Genomic DNA, 22750 nt, shown 5'->3' on the forward strand with positions numbered 1-22750 from the left:
CTTGCCCAAGTTCACACAGCCCGTAGGTGGCAGAGCTAGGACCCATTTGACAGAGTCTGGCTCCAGAGTCCACGCTCCGAATCACCACGCTTAGTCTCCAAAAACCTATAGAAAGCGCCAGCCTTAACCGAAAAGTTTTGTTTTCCCCACCCTACAGTCCCTACGCGGCCCCAGGCTCCAGGGCACTCTTTCAGCTCCTCTGACAGGCCATACTCCTCCCTTGCCCCGTCCCAACGCTCTCCCGCACAAGTCCTCCTTTTCTTGTAGGCATCTGCTCTCAGCTTCAACATCACTGCCTAAGCCACAAAGTCTATCAGTAAATGCCGTATTTCTCAGCACCCAACACGAAATAGTTTTTACGTATCTCCTAGGTAACTAGTCGCTGCCTATCTGTCCTTTCCAACTAGGCTGTGAGGCCCAGTACGTCAAACACCCTGTCAGTCTTGCTCACCAAGTGTCCAGACCACTGAACAACGCACCGACCAGAGGAAAGGAAGGACTTGTCCCAAGGTCAGCTCTCCAGACTTTCTGTGGAAGGAGGGAACGAACGGAGCACCCTCGAGCCTCACGCTTTCTCTGCCAGACTTTCAAGTGTGGGACACATACCTGTGCTCACAATGCTCCCCGGACAGCCCCCACCGCACCCCTAACAGCTAGACTTCCGCACAGTCAAGGGCTTTGGAAAGCACTGGCTCTGCACACAAACGTTACGTGGCCCTCGACAGGCCACTTCCCCTGAACCGGCCTGAGCTTCAGGGGCACAACAGGCTTCAGGAAAACCCCAACGGAACGTAGCCTCTAAAGGAGGGAGACCTGCACTCCTCAGAACGCCTCGAGACCAGTGTCCTTATCGACTTCGCGTCTGTCCCTCCAAGAAGCCAAGACCCCGGGGGCCGCTTCAGCGCCCGACTCCCGGGCACCGCGTCCCCAGGCTGGCCCCGTGCCCGGCACACACCGCCCGTTCCATGAACGAGTGACGCGCACGAAGAGACCCCCCACCCCCCCGCCCCCCCCCCCCCCCCCCCCCCCCGCTCCGCGCGCCGCACAGCTGTCCCGCGACCTGACGGGCACCTCTCGGCGCACAAGCCTATTCCTCAGAAACACGCTCGCCTCCCACCAGCCCCCAGGCCCACGCCCCCAGGTACCTCTCCCAGATGGCATCATCTTCGCAGGCGCCCTGGTCGTCCGTGTCCGGCGAGCAGGAAGAGCGGGAGCTGAAGGAGGGCCACCTCAGGCCAGCGGCCATGGCTGTGGAGGGCCCGGGCTGCTGTGCCCAGCGGGGACACGGAGCGGCGTCCACGGACGAGCCCGGCCCGGGAGAGAGCCGCAGAGCGCGGCCGGACTCCGCGGGGCTCGGCTCTGGCCAGGCAGGCGCGGCTCGCCGACGCCTCCCACGCCTCCCGCGACGGTGGCCCGGCAGCCGCGCGCGCTCCTCTCCTGGCGGGCGCGCGCCGCCGCCCAGACGCTCCCAGGCCGTTGCCCCGCCCCCTCCAGCGGTGGACTGCGGACAGGGACAGGGACACCCTCCTGGGAGAACTCCTGGGGCCCCGCCCACACGCTTCGGACCTTCGCGGAGCGGGAAGGTGCGCTGACAGGGACGCAGGGTCCCCGCCAAGCTCGCTCTCGGGGAACTGCAGCCTCCTCCCTCGGGTTTTACTCGAACGTCAGACCCCAAACCACGCAACGTCTACAAGCAAACCCTTTGACATCAGTCTTAGCAGCCTATGTTCAAGTACCACGTCTGACTGGGCAATGGAAACAAAATACAAAATGAACAAACGGGACTACATCAAAGTAAAAAAATCTTCTGCACGGCAAAGGAAACCATCCACAAAACCAAAACGCAACCTAACACCTGGGAGAAGATACTTGCAAACCGTATGTCGGATAAGGGGTTAATACCCAAAATACAGAAAGAACTCATACACCTCAACAACAAAACAAATCAACAACCCAATTAAAAAAACGGGCAAAAGATCTGAGCAGTGACTTCTCCAAAGAAGATATCCGGATGGCCAACAGGCCTATGGAGAGGTGCTCAACATCATGAGCGATCAGACAAGTGCAAATGAAAACTACCATGAGACGTCACCTTACTCTGGTCAGAATGGCTCTAAGTAGCAAGACAAGAGACAAGTGTCGGAGAGGATGTGGAGAGACGGGAACTCTCCTGCACTGCTGGTGGGGGCGCAGACTGGTGCAGCCACTATGGAAAGCAGTAGGGAGTATCCTCAGAAAACTAAGAATAGATCTACCGTTATGATCCGGCTATCCCACTGCTGGCTATTCATCCAAAGAACTCGAAGACACAAATGCAGAAAGACACGTGCACCCCTAGGTTCACTGCAGCATTATTCACAACAGCCAAAACTTGGAAGCAACCTAGGTGCCCATCAAGGGAGGAATGGATAAAGAAGATGTGGTACGTATACACAATGCAATACTACTCGGCCATAAGAAATGATGAGACCCGGCCATTTGTGACAACCTGGATGGACCCTGAGGGTATTACGTGAAGTGAAATAAGTCAGAGGGAGAAAGTCAAACACCGTGTGATCTCACTCATGAGCAGAAGATAAAGACAATCACAAACACACACAGAGCCACGGAGATTGGATTGCTGGTTACCATAGGGGGAGGGGGGGAGGGGAGAGAGCAAAAGGGGTGATGAGGCTCACATGGGAGGTGACGGACTATAATTAGTTTTTGGGTGGTGAACACGATGTAATCTACACAGAACTCGAAATATATTACAACGTACATCTGAAAGCTATATGATGTTAGAATCCACTGTTACTGCAATACAATACAATACAATACAATAAAATACAATACAATAAAGAAGTGTAGGAGCCTCAAGAGGCTGACAGGCTTTTGAAAAGTTATTCTAGGGGTTTTTACGGCTTAGCTCAGGGCGGCAGACACCAGCCTGAGACACAGCTGTGACACAGTCACTAACTTCAACTAAATTATATTCCGACCGGAGGAAAATCAAAACTACTATAATAATAATAATTTCTCAAAGGCCTCACTTTGTGCCAGATCCTGTGCTAACTGCTTTGCACCAACTATCTCATTTAATCCTCACATCCCAAAGCTAGGTTACCGCTACTCTCCCCATTTTAAAGGTGAGGAGACGGAAGCAGAATGATGGCAATCTGCCTGGAATTCACAGAAGGATTCTCTATGTAATGACGTGACTTTTGGACAAGACTTAAAGGTTTAACACATTACAGTGAAGATGCAGATCCCAGTATCACAGAACGCGAAAAACACTGAGTCCTGCCAAGTGCATTAAAACACTAATTATGGATCCTCACAATCTCTTGGCCTGTTTTCTCAGATGAGGGAAAACCCAGTGTGAAAAACCCTTGATGAGAGGTCTGCAGAGGAGGACTACGTCTGGTCTTTAAAGCCGGGAACTATCCCAGTAGATTCGGAGTCAGTGGGCCCAGAGGAGGCCTTGAGCGTCTCTGTTCTTGGAAAAAGCCCCACAGGCTACACTTCCGTGCCCTTGGAGTTGGGCAGTTCAGTCATGCCCTACATCGGGACGTTTCAGTCAACAACGGGGGTCCCATAAGATTAGTCCCATGTGGCCTAGGTGTGTAGGAGGCTCTGCCATCTAGGATTAGGAACTCCGTGGTGTCTGCACAGTCTCGAGATTGCCTGACTGTGACACACTCCTCAGAACTGATCCCCACTGTTAAGCAAAGCATGACTGGACTGCCTTAGATTCTCCACGGTTCCAGACCCTGCACTGTTTACATGACTGCACACGCAGAGGGCACCGTGTCTGAGGCAGAGAGCAGCTGGAATCACACAAGCTCTCGACAGAGAGCCAGGGAAAGGCGTGCTCTGCTTACACGACTCTCTACTTTTCTCCGTGTCTGAACCATTTCATAGCTAATCTGCTCTTTTTAACCGAACAGCTTTGCAGAAAGGAAAAAAAAAAAAAGGTTACCAACAAATACTAAACAAACCAATATAAACAATACATATTAAATAAGCCTAACCCTACTATGCTACTGAAAAGGCGTTTATTTCCCTGGGATAATTTTGACAGCATTAGATTGTTTTCCCAAGAGCAGCCAAGTCGAGGGAGATTATTTCGAATTCCACGGTGCTACAGATGCGGTCAGTAGCAACTGCAAGCTGGAAAGGAAACAAAGTTGGGTGTAATCCATTCAAGTTCACACGTTTCACCAGGGACAGCCTCCGAGCCTTTAATACTTATGTATGCATTTATCCATTTATGTAATCAAGCACTACTAACGCCTACTACAGGCCAGACGCTGCTCTAAGTACTTTACGGCTATGAAATATCCTCTCACCTTTACACTCACCTATGGAGTGTGTATGATAATCATCCCCGTTTGACAGATCAGGAAACTGACACACAGAATGGTACGGTAACTTGCCCAAGTTCACACAGCCCGTAGGTGGCAGAGCTAGGACCCATTTGACAGAGTCTGGCTCCAGAGTCCACGCTCCGAATCACCACGCTTAGTCTCCAAAAACCTATGGAAAGCGCCAGCCTTAACCGAAAAGTTTTGTTTTCCCCACCCTACAGTCCCTACGCGGCCCCAGGCTCCAGGGCACTCTTTCAGCTCCTCTGACAGGCCATACTCCTCCCTTGCCCCGTCCCAACGCTCTCCCGCACAAGTCCTCCTTTTCTTGTAGGCATCTGCTCTCAGCTTCAACATCACTGCCTAAGCCACAAAGTCTATCAGTAAATGCCGTATTTCTCAGCACCCAACACGAAATAGTTTTTACGTATCTCCTAGGTAACTAGTCGCTGCCTATCTGTCCTTTCCAACTAGGCTGTGAGGCCCAGTACGTCAAACACCCTGTCAGTCTTGCTCACCAAGTGTCCAGACCACTGAACAACGCACCGACCAGAGGAAAGGAAGGACTTGTCCCAAGGTCAGCTCTCCAGACTTTCTGTGGAAGGAGGGAACGAACGGAGCACCCTCGAGCCTCACGCTTTCTCTGCCAGACTTTCAAGTGTGGGACACATACCTGTGCTCACAATGCTCCCCGGACAGCCCCCACCGCACCCCTAACAGCTAGACTTCCGCACAGTCAAGGGCTTTGGAAAGCACTGGCTCTGCACACAAACGTTACGTGGCCCTCGACAGGCCACTTCCCCTGAACCGGCCTGAGCTTCAGGGGCACAACAGGCTTCAGGAAAACCCCAACGGAACGTAGCCTCTAAAGGAGGGAGACCTGCACTCCTCAGAACGCCTCGAGACCAGTGTCCTTATCGACTTCGCGTCTGTCCCTCCAAGAAGCCAAGACCCCGGGGGCCGCTTCAGCGCCCGACTCCCGGGCACCGCGTCCCCAGGCTGGCCCCGTGCCCGGCACACACCGCCCGTTCCATGAACGAGTGACGCGCACGAAGAGACCCCCCACCCCCCCGCCCACCCCCCCGCTCCGCGCGCCGCACAGCTGTCCCGCGACCTGACGGGCACCTCTCGGCGCACAAGCCTATTCCTCAGAAACACGCTCGCCTCCCACCAGCCCCCAGGCCCACGCCCCCAGGTACCTCTCCCAGATGGCATCATCTTCGCAGGCGCCCTGGTCGTCCGTGTCCGGCGAGCAGGAAGAGCGGGAGCTGAAGGAGGGCCACCTCAGGCCAGCGGCCATGGCTGTGGAGGGCCCGGGCTGCTGTGCCCAGCGGGGACACGGAGCGGCGTCCACGGACGAGCCCGGCCCGGGAGAGAGCCGCAGAGCGCGGCCGGACTCCGCGGGGCTCGGCTCTGGCCAGGCAGGCGCGGCTCGCCGACGCCTCCCACGCCTCCCGCGACGGTGGCCCGGCAGCCGCGCGCGCGCTCCTCTCCTGGCGGGCGCGCGCCGCCGCCCAGACGCTCCCAGGCCGTTGCCCCGCCCCCTCCAGCGGTGGACTGCGGACAGGGACAGGGACACCCTCCTGGGAGAACTCCTGGGGCCCCGCCCACACGCTTCGGACCTTCGCGGAGCGGGAAGGTGCGCTGACAGGGACGCAGGGTCCCCGCCAAGCTCGCTCTCGGGGAACTGCAGCCTCCTCCCTCGGGTTTTACTCGAACGTCAGACCCCAAACCACGCAACGTCTACAAGCAAACCCTTTGACATCAGTCTTAGCAGCCTATGTTCAAGTACCACGTCTGACTGGGCAATGGAAACAAAATACAAAATGAACAAACGGGACTACATCAAAGTAAAAAAATCTTCTGCACGGCAAAGGAAACCATCCACAAAACCAAAACGCAACCTAACACCTGGGAGAAGATACTTGCAAACCGTATGTCGGATAAGGGGTTAATACCCAAAATACAGAAAGAACTCATACACCTCAACAACAAAACAAATCAACAACCCAATTAAAAAAACGGGCAAAAGATCTGAGCAGTGACTTCTCCAAAGAAGATATCCGGATGGCCAACAGGCCTATGGAGAGGTGCTCAACATCATGAGCGATCAGACAAGTGCAAATGAAAACTACCATGAGACGTCACCTTACTCTGGTCAGAATGGCTCTAAGTAGCAAGACAAGAGACAAGTGTCGGAGAGGATGTGGAGAGACGGGAACTCTCCTGCACTGCTGGTGGGGGCGCAGACTGGTGCAGCCACTATGGAAAGCAGTAGGGAGTATCCTCAGAAAACTAAGAATAGATCTACCGTTATGATCCGGCTATCCCACTGCTGGCTATTCATCCAAAGAACTCGAAGACACAAATGCAGAAAGACACGTGCACCCCTAGGTTCACTGCAGCATTATTCACAACAGCCAAAACTTGGAAGCAACCTAGGTGCCCATCAAGGGAGGAATGGATAAAGAAGATGTGGTACGTATACACAATGCAATACTACTCGGCCATAAGAAATGATGAGACCCGGCCATTTGTGACAACCTGGATGGACCCTGAGGGTATTACGTGAAGTGAAATAAATCAGAGGGAGAAAGTCAAACACCGTGTGATCTCACTCATGAGCAGAAGATAAAAACAATCACAAACACACACAGAGCCACGGAGATTGGATTGCTGGTTACCATAGGGGGAGGGGGGGAGGGGAGAGAGCAAAAGGGGTGATGAGGCTCACATGGGAGGTGACGGACTATAATTAGTTTTTGGGTGGTGAACACGATGTAATCTACACAGAACTCGAAATATATTACAACGTACATCTGAAAGCTATATGATGTTAGAATCCACTGTTACTGCAATACAATACAATACAATACAATAAAATACAATACAATAAAGAAGTGTAGGAGCCTCAAGAGGCTGACAGGCTTTTGAAAAGTTATTCTAGGGGTTTTTACGGCTTAGCTCAGGGCGGCAGACACCAGCCTGAGACACAGCTGTGACACAGTCACTAACTTCAACTAAATTATATTCCGACCGGAGGAAAATCAAAACTACTATAATAATAATAATTTCTCAAAGGCCTCACTTTGTGCCAGATCCTGTGCTAACTGCTTTGCACCAACTATCTCATTTAATCCTCACATCCCAAAGCTAGGTTACCGCTACTCTCCCCATTTTAAAGGTGAGGAGACGGAAGCAGAATGATGGCAATCTGCCTGGAATTCACAGAAGGATTCTCTATGTAATGACGTGACTTTTGGACAAGACTTAAAGGTTTAACACATTACAGTGAAGATGCAGATCCCAGTATCACAGAACGCGAAAAACACTGAGTCCTGCCAAGTGCATTAAAACACTAATTATGGATCCTCACAATCTCTTGGCCTGTTTTCTCAGATGAGGGAAAACCCAGTGTGAAAAACCCTTGATGAGAGGTCTGCAGAGGAGGACTACGTCTGGTCTTTAAAGCCGGGAACTATCCCAGTAGATTCGGAGTCAGTGGGCCCAGAGGAGGCCTTGAGCGTCTCTGTTCTTGGAAAAAGCCCCACAGGCTACACTTCCGTGCCCTTGGAGTTGGGCAGTTCAGTCATGCCCTACATCGGGACGTTTCAGTCAACAACGGGGGTCCCATAAGATTAGTCCCATGTGGCCTAGGTGTGTAGGAGGCTCTGCCATCTAGGATTAGGAACTCCGTGGTGTCTGCACAGTCTCGAGATTGCCTGACTGTGACACACTCCTCAGAACTGATCCCCACTGTTAAGCAAAGCATGACTGGACTGCCTTAGATTCTCCACGGTTCCAGACCCTGCACTGTTTACATGACTGCACACGCAGAGGGCACCGTGTCTGAGGCAGAGAGCAGCTGGAATCACACAAGCTCTCGACAGAGAGCCAGGGAAAGGCGTGCTCTGCTTACACGACTCTCTACTTTTCTCCGTGTCTGAACCATTTCATAGCTAATCTGCTCTTTTTAACCGAACAGCTTTGCAGAAAGGAAAAAAAAAAAAAGGTTACCAACAAATACTAAACAAACCAATATAAACAATACATATTAAATAAGCCTAACCCTACTATGCTACTGAAAAGGCGTTTATTTCCCTGGGATAATTTTGACAGCATTAGATTGTTTTCCCAAGAGCAGCCAAGTCGAGGGAGATTATTTCGAATTCCACGGTGCTACAGATGCGGTCAGTAGCAACTGCAAGCTGGAAAGGAAACAAAGTTGGGTGTAATCCATTCAAGTTCACACGTTTCACCAGGGACAGCCTCCGAGCCTTTAATACTTATGTATGCATTTATCCATTTATGTAATCAAGCACTACTAACGCCTACTACAGGCCAGACGCTGCTCTAAGTACTTTACGGCTATGAAATATCCTCTCACCTTTACACTCACCTATGGAGTGTGTATGATAATCATCCCCGTTTGACAGATCAGGAAACTGACACACAGAATGGTACGGTAACTTGCCCAAGTTCACACAGCCCGTAGGTGGCAGAGCTAGGACCCATTTGACAGAGTCTGGCTCCAGAGTCCACGCTCCGAATCACCACGCTTAGTCTCCAAAAACCTATGGAAAGCGCCAGCCTTAACCGAAAAGTTTTGTTTTCCCCACCCTACAGTCCCTACGCGGCCCCAGGCTCCAGGGCACTCTTTCAGCTCCTCTGACAGGCCATACTCCTCCCTTGCCCCGTCCCAACGCTCTCCCGCACAAGTCCTCCTTTTCTTGTAGGCATCTGCTCTCAGCTTCAACATCACTGCCTAAGCCACAAAGTCTATCAGTAAATGCCGTATTTCTCAGCACCCAACACGAAATAGTTTTTACGTATCTCCTAGGTAACTAGTCGCTGCCTATCTGTCCTTTCCAACTAGGCTGTGAGGCCCAGTACGTCAAACACCCTGTCAGTCTTGCTCACCAAGTGTCCAGACCACTGAACAACGCACCGACCAGAGGAAAGGAAGGACTTGTCCCAAGGTCAGCTCTCCAGACTTTCTGTGGAAGGAGGGAACGAACGGAGCACCCTCGAGCCTCACGCTTTCTCTGCCAGACTTTCAAGTGTGGGACACATACCTGTGCTCACAATGCTCCCCGGACAGCCCCCACCGCACCCCTAACAGCTAGACTTCCGCACAGTCAAGGGCTTTGGAAAGCACTGGCTCTGCACACAAACGTTACGTGGCCCTCGACAGGCCACTTCCCCTGAACCGGCCTGAGCTTCAGGGGCACAACAGGCTTCAGGAAAACCCCAACGGAACGTAGCCTCTAAAGGAGGGAGACCTGCACTCCTCAGAACGCCTCGAGACCAGTGTCCTTATCGACTTCGCGTCTGTCCCTCCAAGAAGCCAAGACCCCGGGGGCCGCTTCAGCACCCGACTCCCGGGCACCGCGTCCCCAGGCTGGCCCCGTGCCCGGCACACACCGCCCGTTCCATGAACGAGTGACGCGCACGAAGAGACCCCCCACCCCCCCGCCCCCCACCCCCCCCCCCCCCCCCCCCCCCCCGCTCCGCGCGCCGCACAGCTGTCCCGCGACCTGACGGGCACCTCTCGGCGCACAAGCCTATTCCTCAGAAACACGCTCGCCTCCCACCAGCCCCCAGGCCCACGCCCCCAGGTACCTCTCCCAGATGGCATCATCTTCGCAGGCGCCCTGGTCGTCCGTGTCCGGCGAGCAGGAAGAGCGGGAGCTGAAGGAGGGCCACCTCAGGCCAGCGGCCATGGCTGTGGAGGGCCCGGGCTGCTGTGCCCAGCGGGGACACGGAGCGGCGTCCACGGACGAGCCCGGCCCGGGAGAGAGCCGCAGAGCGCGGCCGGACTCCGCGGGGCTCGGCTCTGGCCAGGCAGGCGCGGCTCGCCGACGCCTCCCACGCCTCCCGCGACGGTGGCCCGGCAGCCGCGCGCGCTCCTCTCCTGGCGGGCGCGCGCCGCCGCCCAGACGCTCCCAGGCCGTTGCCCCGCCCCCTCCAGCGGTGGACTGCGGACAGGGACAGGGACACCCTCCTGGGAGAACTCCTGGGGCCCCGCCCACACGCTTCGGACCTTCGCGGAGCGGGAAGGTGCGCTGACAGGGACGCAGGGTCCCCGCCAAGCTCGCTCTCGGGGAACTGCAGCCTCCTCCCTCGGGTTTTACTCGAACGTCAGACCCCAAACCACGCAACGTCTACAAGCAAACCCTTTGACATCAGTCTTAGCAGCCTATGTTCAAGTACCACGTCTGACTGGGCAATGGAAACAAAATACAAAATGAACAAACGGGACTACATCAAAGTAAAAAAATCTTCTGCACGGCAAAGGAAACCATCCACAAAACCAAAACGCAACCTAACACCTGGGAGAAGATACTTGCAAACCGTATGTCGGATAAGGGGTTAATACCCAAAATACAGAAAGAACTCATACACCTCAACAACAAAACAAATCAACAACCCAATTAAAAAAACGGGCAAAAGATCTGAGCAGTGACTTCTCCAAAGAAGATATCCGGATGGCCAACAGGCCTATGGAGAGGTGCTCAACATCATGAGCGATCAGACAAGTGCAAATGAAAACTACCATGAGACGTCACCTTACTCTGGTCAGAATGGCTCTAAGTAGCAAGACAAGAGACAAGTGTCGGAGAGGATGTGGAGAGACGGGAACTCTCCTGCACTGCTGGTGGGGGCGCAGACTGGTGCAGCCACTATGGAAAGCAGTAGGGAGTATCCTCAGAAAACTAAGAATAGATCTACCGTTATGATCCGGCTATCCCACTGCTGGCTATTCATCCAAAGAACTCGAAGACACAAATGCAGAAAGACACGTGCACCCCTAGGTTCACTGCAGCATTATTCACAACAGCCAAAACTTGGAAGCAACCTAGGTGCCCATCAAGGGAGGAATGGATAAAGAAGATGTGGTACGTATACACAATGCAATACTACTCGGCCATAAGAAATGATGAGACCCGGCCATTTGTGACAACCTGGATGGACCCTGAGGGTATTACGTGAAGTGAAATAAATCAGAGGGAGAAAGTCAAACACCGTGTGATCTCACTCATGAGCAGAAGATAAAAACAATCACAAACACACACAGAGCCACGGAGATTGGATTGCTGGTTACCATAGGGGGAGGGGGGGAGGGGAGAGAGCAAAAGGGGTGATGAGGCTCACATGGGAGGTGACGGACTATAATTAGTTTTTGGGTGGTGAACACGATGTAATCTACACAGAACTCGAAATATATTACAACGTACATCTGAAAGCTATATGATGTTAGAATCCACTGTTACTGCAATACAATACAATACAATACAATACAATAAAGAAGTGTAGGAGCCTCAAGAGGCTGACAGGCTTTTGAAAAGTTATTCTAGGGGTTTTTACGGCTTAGCTCAGGGCGGCAGACACCAGCCTGAGACACAGCTGTGACACAGTCACTAACTTCAACTAAATTATATTCCGACCGGAGGAAAATCAAAACTACTATAATAATAATAATTTGTCAAAGGCCTCACTTTGTGCCAGATCCTGTGCTAACTGCTTTGCACCAACTATCTCATTTAATCCTCACATCCCAAAGCTAGGTTACCGCTACTCTCCCCATTTTAAAGGTGAGGAGACGGAAGCAGAATGATGGCAATCTGCCTGGAATTCACAGAAGGATTCTCTATGTAATGACGTGACTTTTGGACAAGACTTAAAGGTTTAACACATTACAGTGAAGATGCAGATCCCAGTATCACAGAACCTGAAAAACACTGAGTCCTGCAAAGTGTATTAAAACACTAATTATGGATCCTCACAATCTCTTGGCCTGTTTTCTCAGATGAGGGAAAACCCAGTGTGAAAAACCCTTGATGAGAGGTCTGCAGAGGAGGACTACGTCTGGTCTTTAAAGCCGGGAACTATCCCAGTAGATTCGGAGTCAGTGGGCCCAGAGGAGGCCTTGAGCGTCTCTGTTCTTTGAAAAAGCCCCACAGGCTACACTTCCGTGCCCTTGGAGTTGGGCAGTTCAGTCATGCCCTACATCGGGACGTTTCAGTCAACAACGGGGGTCCCAGAAGATTAGTCCCATGTGGCCAAGTGTGTAGGAGGCTCTGCCATCTAGGTTTAGGAACTCCGTGGTGTCTCCACAGTCTCGAGATTGCCTGACTGTGACACACTCCTCAGAACTGATCCCCACTGTTAAGCAAAGCATGACTGGACTGCCTTAGATTCTCCACGGTTCCAGACCCTGCACTGTTTACATGACTGCACACGCAGAGGGCACCGTGTCTGAGGCAGAGAGCAGCTGGAATCACACAAGCTCTCGACAGAGAGTCAGGGAAAGGCGTGCTCTGCTTACACGACTCTCTACTTTTCTCCGTGTCTGAACCATTTCATAGCTAATCTGCTCTTTTTAACCGAACAGCTTTGCAGAAAAGAAAAAAAAAAAAAAAGGTTACCAACAAATACTAAACAAACCAATATAAACAACACATATTAAATAAGCCTAACCCTACTACGCTACTGAAAAGGCTTTTATTTGCCTGGGATAATTTTGACAGCATTAGATTGTTTTACCAAGAGCAGCCAAGTCGAGGGAGATGATTTCTAATTCCACAGTGCTACGGATGCGGTCAGTAGCAACTGCAAGCTGGAAAGGAAACAAAGTCGGGTGTCATCCATTCAAGTTCACACGTTTCACCAGGGACAGCCTCCGAGCCTTTAATACTTATGTATGCATTTATCCATTTATGTAATCAAGCACTACTAACGCCTACTACAGGCCAGACGCTGCTCTAAGTACTTTACGGCTATGAAATATCCTCTCACCTTTACACTCACCTATGGAGTGTGTATGATAATCATCCCCGTTTGACAGATCAGGAAACTGACACACAGAATGGTACGGTAACTTGCCCAAGTTCACACAGCCCGTAGGTGGCAGAGCTAGGACCCATTTGACAGAGTCTGGCTCCAGAGTCCACGCTCCGAATCACCACGCTTAGTCTCCAAAACCCTATGGAAAGCGCCAGCCTTAACCGAAAAGTTTTGTCTTCCCCACCCTACAGTCCCTACGCGGCCCCAGGCTCCAGGGCACTCTTTCAGCTCCTCTGACAGGCCATACTCCTCCCTTGCCCCGTCCCAACGCTCTCCCGCACAAGTCCTCCTTTTCTTGTAGGCATCTGCTCTCAGCTTCAACATCACTGCCTAAGCCACAAAGTCTATCAGTAAATGCCGTGTTTCTCAGCACCCAACACGAAATAGTTTTTACGTATCTCCTAGGTAACTAGTCGCTGCCTATCTGTCCTTTCCAACTAGGCTGTGAGGCCCAGTACGTCAAACACCCTGTCAGTCTTGCTCACCAAGTGTCCAGACCACTGAACACGCACCGACCAGAGGAAAGGAAGGACTTGTCCCAAGGTCAACTCTCCAGACTTTCTGTGGAAGGAGGCAACGAACGGAGCACCCTCGAGCCTCACGCTTTCTCTGCCAGACTTTCAAGTGTGGGACACATACCTGTGCTCACAATGCTCCCCGGACAGCCCCCACTGCACCCCTAACAGCTAGACTTCCGCACAGTCAAGGGCTTTGGAAAGCACTGGCTCTGCACACAAACGTTACGTGGCCCTCGACAGGCCACTTCCCCTGAACCGGCCTGAGCTTCAGGGGCACAACAGGCTTCAGGAAAACCCCAACGGAACGTAGCCTCTAAAACAGGGAGACCTGCACTCCTCAGAACGCCTCGAGACCAGTGTCCTTATCGACTTCGCGTCTGTCCCTCCAAGAAGCCAAGACCACGGGGGCCGCTTCAGCGCCCGACTCCCGGGCACCGCGTCCCCAGGCTGGCCCCGTGCCCGGCACACACCGCCCGTTCCATGAACGAGTGACGCGCACGAAGAGACCCCCGTACAAACACCCCCACCCCCACCCCCAGCCCCCACCCCGCCACCCCGCCGCTCCGCGCGCCGCACAGCTGTCCCGCGACCTGACGGGCACCTCTCGGCACACTAGCCTATTCCTCAGAAACACGCTCGCCTCCCACCAGCCCCCAGGCCCACGCCCCCAGGTACCTCTCCCAGATGGCATCATCTTCGCAGGCGCCCTGGTCGTCCGTGTCCGGCGAGCAGGAAGAGCGGGAGCTGAAGGAGGGCCACCTCAGGCCAGCGGCCATGGCTGTGGAGGGCCCGGGCTGCTGTGCCCAGCGGGGACACGGAGCGGCGTCCACGGACGAGCCCGGCCCGGGAGAGAGCCGCAGAGCGCGGCCGGACTCCGCGGGGCTCGGCTCTGGCCAGGCAGGCGCGGCTCGCCGACGCCTCCCACGCCTCCCGCGACGGTGGCCCGGCAGCCGCGCGCGCTCCTCTCCTGGCGGGCGCGCGCCGCCGCCCAGACGCTCCCAGGCCGTTGCCCCGCCCCCTCCAGCGGTGGACTGCGGACAGGGACAGGGACACCCTCCTGGGAGAACTCCTGGGGCCCCGCCCACACGCTTCGGACCTTCGCGGAGCGGGAAGGTGCGCTGACAGGGACGCAGGGTCCCCGCCAAGCTCGCTCTCGGGGAACTGCAGCCTCCTCCCTCGGGTTTTACTCGAACGTCAGACCCCAAACCACGCAACGTCTACAAGCAAACCTAGGCAGTCAGCCCTTTGACACCAGTCTTAGCAGCCTATGTTCAAGTCCCACGTCTGACTGGGCAATGGAAACAAAATACAAAATGAACAAACGGGACTACATCAAAGTAAAAAGATCTTCTGCACGGCAAAGGAAACCATCCACAAAACCAAAACGCAACCTAACACCTGGGAGAAGGTACTTGCAAACCGTATGTCGGATAAGGGGTTAATACCCAAAATACAGAAAGAACTCATACACCTCAACAACAAAACAAATCAACAACCCAATTAAAAAAACGGGCAAAAGATCTGAGCAGTGACTTCTCCAAAGAAGATATCCGGATGGCCAACAGGCCTATGGAGAGGTGCTCAACATCATGAGCGATCAGACAAGTGCAAATGAAAACTACCATGAGAGGTCACCTTAATCTGGTCAGAATGGCTCTAAGTAGCAAGACAAGAGACAAGTGTCGGAGAGGATGTGGAGAGACGGGAACTCTCCTGCACTGCTGGTGGGAGCGCAGACTGGTGCAGCCACTACGGAAAGCAGTAGGGAGTATCCTCAGAAAACTAAGAATAGATCTACCGTTATGATCCGGCTATCCCACTGCTGGCTATTCATCCAAAGAACTCGAAGACACAAATGCAGAAAGACACGTGCACCCCTAGGTTCACTGCGGCATTATTCACAACAGCCAAAACTTGGAAGCAACCTAGGTGCCCATCAAGGGAGGAATGGCTAAAGAAGATGTGGTACGTATACACGATGGAATACTACTCGGCCATAAGAAATGATGAGACCCGGCCATTTGTGACAACCTGGATGGACCCTGAGGGTACTATGTGAAGTGAAATAAATCAGAGGGAGAAAGTCAAACACCGTGTGATCTCACTCATGAGCAGAAGATAAAAACAATCACAAACACACACAGAGCAACTGAGATTGGATTGCTGGTTACCAAGGGGGAGGGGGGGAGGGGAGAGAGCAAAAGGGGTGATGAGGCTCGCATGGGAGGTGACGGACTATAATTAGTTTTTGGGTGGTGAACACGATGTAATCTACACAGAACTCGAAATATATTACAACGTACATCTGAAAGCTATATGATGTTAGAAGCCACTGTTACTGCAATAAAATAAAATAAAATAAAATAAAATAAAATAAAATAAAATAAAATAAAGAAGTGTAGGAGCCTCAAGAGGCTGACAGGCTTTTGAAAAGTTATTCTAGGGGTTTTTACGGCTTAGCTCAGGGCGGCAGACACCAGCCTGAGACACAGCTGTGACACAGTCACTAACTTCAACTAAATTATATTCCGACCGGAGGAAAATCAAAACTACTATAATAATAATAATTTGTCAAAGGCCTCACTTTGTGCCAGATCCTGTGCTAACTGCTTTGCACCAACTATCTCATTTAATCCTCACATCCCAAAGCTAGGTTACCGCTACTCTCCCCATTTTAAAGGTGAGGAGACGGAAGCAGAATGATGGCAATCTGCCTGGAATTCACAGAAGGATTCTCTATGTAATGACGTGACTTTTGGACAAGACTTAAAGGTTTAACACATTACAGTGAAGATGCAGATCCCAGTATCACAGAACCTGAAAAACACTGAGTCCTGCAAAGTGTATTAAAACACTAATTATGGATCCTCACAATCTCTTGGCCTGTTTTCTCAGATGAGGGAAAACCCAGTGTGAAAAACCCTTGATGAGAGGTCTGCAGAGGAGGACTACGTCTGGTCTTTAAAGCCGGGAACTATCCCAGTAGATTCGGAGTCAGTGGGCCCAGAGGAGGCCTTGAGCGTCTCTGTTCTTGGAAAAAGCCCCACAGGCTACACTTCCGTGCCCTTGGAGTTGGGCAGTTCAGTCATGCCCTACATCGGGACGTTTCAGTCAACAACGGGGGTCCCAGAAGATTAGTCCCATGTGGCCTAGGTGTGTAGGAGGCTCTGCCATCTAGGTTTAGGAACTCCGTGGTGTCTGCACAGTCTCGAGATTGCCTGACTGTGACACACTCCTCAGAACTGATCCCCACTGTTAAGCAAAGCATGACTGGACTGCCTTAGATTCTCCACGGTTCCAGACCCTGCACTGTTTACATGACTGCACACGCAGAGGGCACCGTGTCTGAGGCAGAGAGCAGCTGGAATCACACAAGCTCTCGACAGAGAGTCAGGGAAAGGCGTGCTCTGCTTACACGACTCTCTACTTTTCTCCGTGTCTGAACCATTTCATAGCTAATCTGCTCTTTTTAACCGAACAGCTTTGCAGAAAAGAAAAAAAAAAAAAAGGTTACCAACAAATACTAAACAAACCAATATAAACAACACTTATTAAATAAGCCTAACCCTACTACGCTACTGAAAAGGCTTTTATTTCCCTGGGATAATTTTGACAGCATTAGATTGTTTTACCAAGAGCAGCCAAGTCGAGGGAGATGATTTCTAATTCCACAGTGCTACGGATGCGGTCAGTAGCAACTGCAAGCTGGAAAGGAAACAAAGTCGGGTGTCATCCATTCAAGTTCACACGTTTCACCAGGGACAGCCTCCGAGCCTTTAATACTTATGTATGCATTTATCCATTTATGTAATCAAGCACTACTAACGCCTACTACAGGCCAGACGCTGCTCTAAGTACTTTACGGCTATGAAATATCCTCTCACCTTTACACTCACCTATGGAGTGTGTATGATAATCATCCCCGTTTGACAGATCAGGAAACTGACACACAGAATGGTACGGTAACTTGCCCAAGTTCACACAGCCCGTAGGTGGCAGAGCTAGGACCCATTTGACAGAGTCTGGCTCCAGAGTCCACGCTCCGAATCACCACGCTTAGTCTCCAAAAACCTATGGAAAGCGCCAGCCTTAACCGAAAAGTTTTGTCTTCCCCACCCTACAGTCCCTACGCGGCCCCAGGCTCCAGGGCACTCTTTCAGCTCCTCTGACAGGCCATACTCCTCCCTTGCCCCGTCCGAACGCTCTCCCGCACAAGTCCTCCTTTTCTTGTAGGCATCTGCTCTCAGCTTCAACATCACTGCCTAAGCCACAAAGTCTATCAGTAAATGCCGTGTTTCTCAGCACCCAACACGAAATAGTTTTTACGTATCTCCTAGGTAACTAGTCGCTGCCTATCTGTCCTTTCCAACTAGGCTGTGAGGCCCAGTACGTCAAACACCCTGTCAGTCTTGCTCACCAAGTGTCCAGACCACTGAACACGCACCGACCAGAGGAAAGGAAGGACTTGTCCCAAGGTCAACTCTCCAGACTTTCTGTGGAAGGAGGCAACGAACGGAGCACCCTCGAGCCTCACGCTTTCTCTGCCAGACTTTCAAGTGTGGGACACATACCTGTGCTCACAATGCTCCCCGGACAGCCCCCACTGCACCCCTAACAGCTAGACTTCCGCACAGTCAAGGGCTTTGGAAAGCACTGGCTCTGCACACAAACGTTACGTGGCCCTCGACAGGCCACTTCCCCTGAACCGGCCTGAGCTTCAGGGGCACAACAGGCTTCAGGAAAACCCCAACGGAACGTAGCCTCTAAAACAGGGAGACCTGCACTCCTCAGAACGCCTCGAGACCAGTGTCCTTATCGACTTCGCGTCTGTCCCTCCAAGAAGCCAAGACCACGGGGGCCGCTTCAGCGCCCGACTCCCGGGCACCGCGTCCCCAGGCTGGCCCCGTGCCCGGCACACACCGCCCGTTCCATGAACGAGTGACGCGCACGAAGAGACCCCCGTACAAACACCCCCACCCCCACCCCCAGCCCCCACCCCGCCACCCCGCCGCTCCGCGCGCCGCACAGCTGTCCCGCGACCTGACGGGCACCTCTCGGCACACTAGCCTATTCCTCAGAAACACGCTCGCCTCCCACCAGCCCCCAGGCCCACGCCCCCAGGTACCTCTCCCAGATGGCATCATCTTCGCAGGCGCCCTGGTCGTCCGTGTCCGGCGAGCAGGAAGAGCGGGAGCTGAAGGAGGGCCACCTCAGGCCAGCGGCCATGGCTGTGGAGGGCCCGGGCTGCTGTGCCCAGCGGGGACACGGAGCGGCGTCCACGGACGAGCCCGGCCCGGGAGAGAGCCGCAGAGCGCGGCCGGACTCCGCGGGGCTCGGCTCTGGCCAGGCAGGCGCGGCTCGCCGACGCCTCCCACGCCTCCCGCGACGGTGGCCCGGCAGCCGCGCGCGCTCCTCTCCTGGCGGGCGCGCGCCGCCGCCCAGACGCTCCCAGGCCGTTGCCCCGCCCCCTCCAGCGGTGGACTGCGGACAGGGACAGGGACACCCTCCTGGGAGAACTCCTGGGGCCCCGCCCACACGCTTCGGACCTTCGCGGAGCGGGAAGGTGCGCTGACAGGGACGCAGGGTCCCCGCCAAGCTCGCTCTCGGGGAACTGCAGCCTCCTCCCTCGGGTTTTACTCGAACGTCAGACCCCAAACCACGCAACGTCTACAAGCAAACCTAGGCAGTCAGCCCTTTGACACCAGTCTTAGCAGCCTATGTTCAAGTCCCACGTCTGACTGGGCAATGGAAACAAAATACAAAATGAACAAACGGGACTACATCAAAGTAAAAAGATCTTCTGCACGGCAAAGGAAACCATCCACAAAACCAAAACGCAACCTAACACCTGGGAGAAGGTACTTGCAAACCGTATGTCGGATAAGGGGTTAATACCCAAAATACAGAAAGAACTCATACACCTCAACAACAAAACAAATCAACAACCCAATTAAAAAAACGGGCAAAAGATCTGAGCAGTGACTTCTCCAAAGAAGATATCCGGATGGCCAACAGGCCTATGGAGAGGTGCTCAACATCATGAGCGATCAGACAAGTGCAAATGAAAACTACCATGAGAGGTCACCTTAATCTGGTCAGAATGGCTCTAAGTAGCAAGACAAGAGACAAGTGTCGGAGAGGATGTGGAGAGACGGGAACTCTCCTGCACTGCTGGTGGGAGCGCAGACTGGTGCAGCCACTACGGAAAGCAGTAGGGAGTATCCTCAGAAAACTAAGAATAGATCTACCGTTATGATCCGGCTATCCCACTGCTGGCTATTCATCCAAAGAACTCGAAGACACAAATGCAGAAAGACACGTGCACCCCTAGGTTCACTGCGGCATTATTCACAACAGCCAAAACTTGGAAGCAACCTAGGTGCCCATCAAGGGAGGAATGGCTAAAGAAGATGTGGTACGTATACACGATGGAATACTACTCGGCCATAAGAAATGATGAGACCCGGCCATTTGTGACAACCTGGATGGACCCTGAGGGTACTATGTGAAGTGAAATAAATCAGAGGGAGAAAGTCAAACACCGTGTGATCTCACTCATGAGCAGAAGATAAAAACAATCACAAACACACACAGAGCAACTGAGATTGGATTGCTGGTTACCAAGGGGGAGGGGGGGAGGGGAGAGAGCAAAAGGGGTGATGAGGCTCGCATGGGAGGTGACGGACTATAATTAGTTTTTGGGTGGTGAACACGATGTAATCTACACAGAACTCGAAATATATTACAACGTACATCTGAAAGCTATATGATGTTAGAAGCCACTGTTACTGCAATAAAATAAAATAAAATAAAATAAAATAAAATAAAATAAAATAAAATAAAGAAGTGTAGGAGCCTCAAGAGGCTGACAGGCTTTTGAAAAGTTATTCTAGGGGTTTTTACGGCTTAGCTCAGGGCGGCAGACACCAGCCTGAGACACAGCTGTGACACAGTCACTAACTTCAACTAAATTATATTCCGACCGGAGGAAAATCAAAACTACTATAATAATAATAATTTGTCAAAGGCCTCACTTTGTGCCAGATCCTGTGCTAACTGCTTTGCACCAACTATCTCATTTAATCCTCACATCCCAAAGCTAGGTTACCGCTACTCTCCCCATTTTAAAGGTGAGGAGACGGAAGCAGAATGATGGCAATCTGCCTGGAATTCACAGAAGGATTCTCTATGTAATGACGTGACTTTTGGACAAGACTTAAAGGTTTAACACATTACAGTGAAGATGCAGATCCCAGTATCACAGAACCTGAAAAACACTGAGTCCTGCAAAGTGTATTAAAACACTAATTATGGATCCTCACAATCTCTTGGCCTGTTTTCTCAGATGAGGGAAAACCCAGTGTGAAAAACCCTTGATGAGAGGTCTGCAGAGGAGGACTACGTCTGGTCTTTAAAGCCGGGAACTATCCCAGTAGATTCGGAGTCAGTGGGCCCAGAGGAGGCCTTGAGCGTCTCTGTTCTTGGAAAAAGCCCCACAGGCTACACTTCCGTGCCCTTGGAGTTGGGCAGTTCAGTCATGCCCTACATCGGGACGTTTCAGTCAACAACGGGGGTCCCAGAAGATTAGTCCCATGTGGCCTAGGTGTGTAGGAGGCTCTGCCATCTAGGTTTAGGAACTCCGTGGTGTCTGCACAGTCTCGAGATTGCCTGACTGTGACACACTCCTCAGAACTGATCCCCACTGTTAAGCAAAGCATGACTGGACTGCCTTAGATTCTCCACGGTTCCAGACCCTGCACTGTTTACATGACTGCACACGCAGAGGGCACCGTGTCTGAGGCAGAGAGCAGCTGGAATCACACAAGCTCTCGACAGAGAGTCAGGGAAAGGCGTGCTCTGCTTACACGACTCTCTACTTTTCTCCGTGTCTGAACCATTTCATAGCTAATCTGCTCTTTTTAACCGAACAGCTTTGCAGAAAAGAAAAAAAAAAAAAGGTTACCAACAAATACTAAACAAACCAATATAAACAACACTTATTAAATAAGCCTAACCCTACTACGCTACTGAAAAGGCTTTTATTTCCCTGGGATAATTTTGACAGCATTAGATTGTTTTACCAAGAGCAGCCAAGTCGAGGGAGATGATTTCTAATTCCACAGTGCTACGGATGCGGTCAGTAGCAACTGCAAGCTGGAAAGGAAACAAAGTCGGGTGTCATCCATTCAAGTTCACACGTTTCACCAGGGACAGCCTCCGAGCCTTTAATACTTATGTATGCATTTATCCATTTATGTAATCAAGCACTACTAACGCCTACTACAGGCCAGACGCTGCTCTAAGTACTTTACGGCTATGAAATATCCTCTCACCTTTACACTCACCTATGGAGTGTGTATGATAATCATCCCCGTTTGACAGATCAGGAAACTGACACACAGAATGGTACGGTAACTTGCCCAAGTTCACACAGCCCGTAGGTGGCAGAGCTAGGACCCATTTGACAGAGTCTGGCTCCAGAGTCCACGCTCCGAATCACCACGCTTAGTCTCCAAAAACCTATGGAAAGCGCCAGCCTTAACCGAAAAGTTTTGTCTTCCCCACCCTACAGTCCCTACGCGGCCCCAGGCTCCAGGGCACTCTTTCAGCTCCTCTGACAGGCCATACTCCTCCCTTGCCCCGTCCCAACGCTCTCCCGCACAAGTCCTCCTTTTCTTGTAGGCATCTGCTCTCAGCTTCAACATCACTGCCTAAGCCACAAAGTCTATCAGTAAATGCCGTGTTTCTCAGCACCCAACACGAAATAGTTTTTACGTATCTCCTAGGTAACTAGTCGCTGCCTATCTGTCCTTTCCAACTAGGCTGTGAGGCCCAGTACGTCAAACACCCTGTCAGTCTTGCTCACCAAGTGTCCAGACCACTGAACACGCACCGACCAGAGGAAAGGAAGGACTTGTCCCAAGGTCAACTCTCCAGACTTTCTGTGGAAGGAGGCAACGAACGGAGCACCCTCGAGCCTCACGCTTTCTCTGCCAGACTTTCAAGTGTGGGACACATACCTGTGCTCACAATGCTCCC

The sequence above is a fragment of the Equus caballus genome, chromosome 14 (assembly GCF_041296265.1).
Source record: "Equus caballus isolate H_3958 breed thoroughbred chromosome 14, TB-T2T, whole genome shotgun sequence".
In the NCBI taxonomy this organism is placed as follows: domain Eukaryota; kingdom Metazoa; phylum Chordata; class Mammalia; order Perissodactyla; family Equidae; genus Equus; species Equus caballus.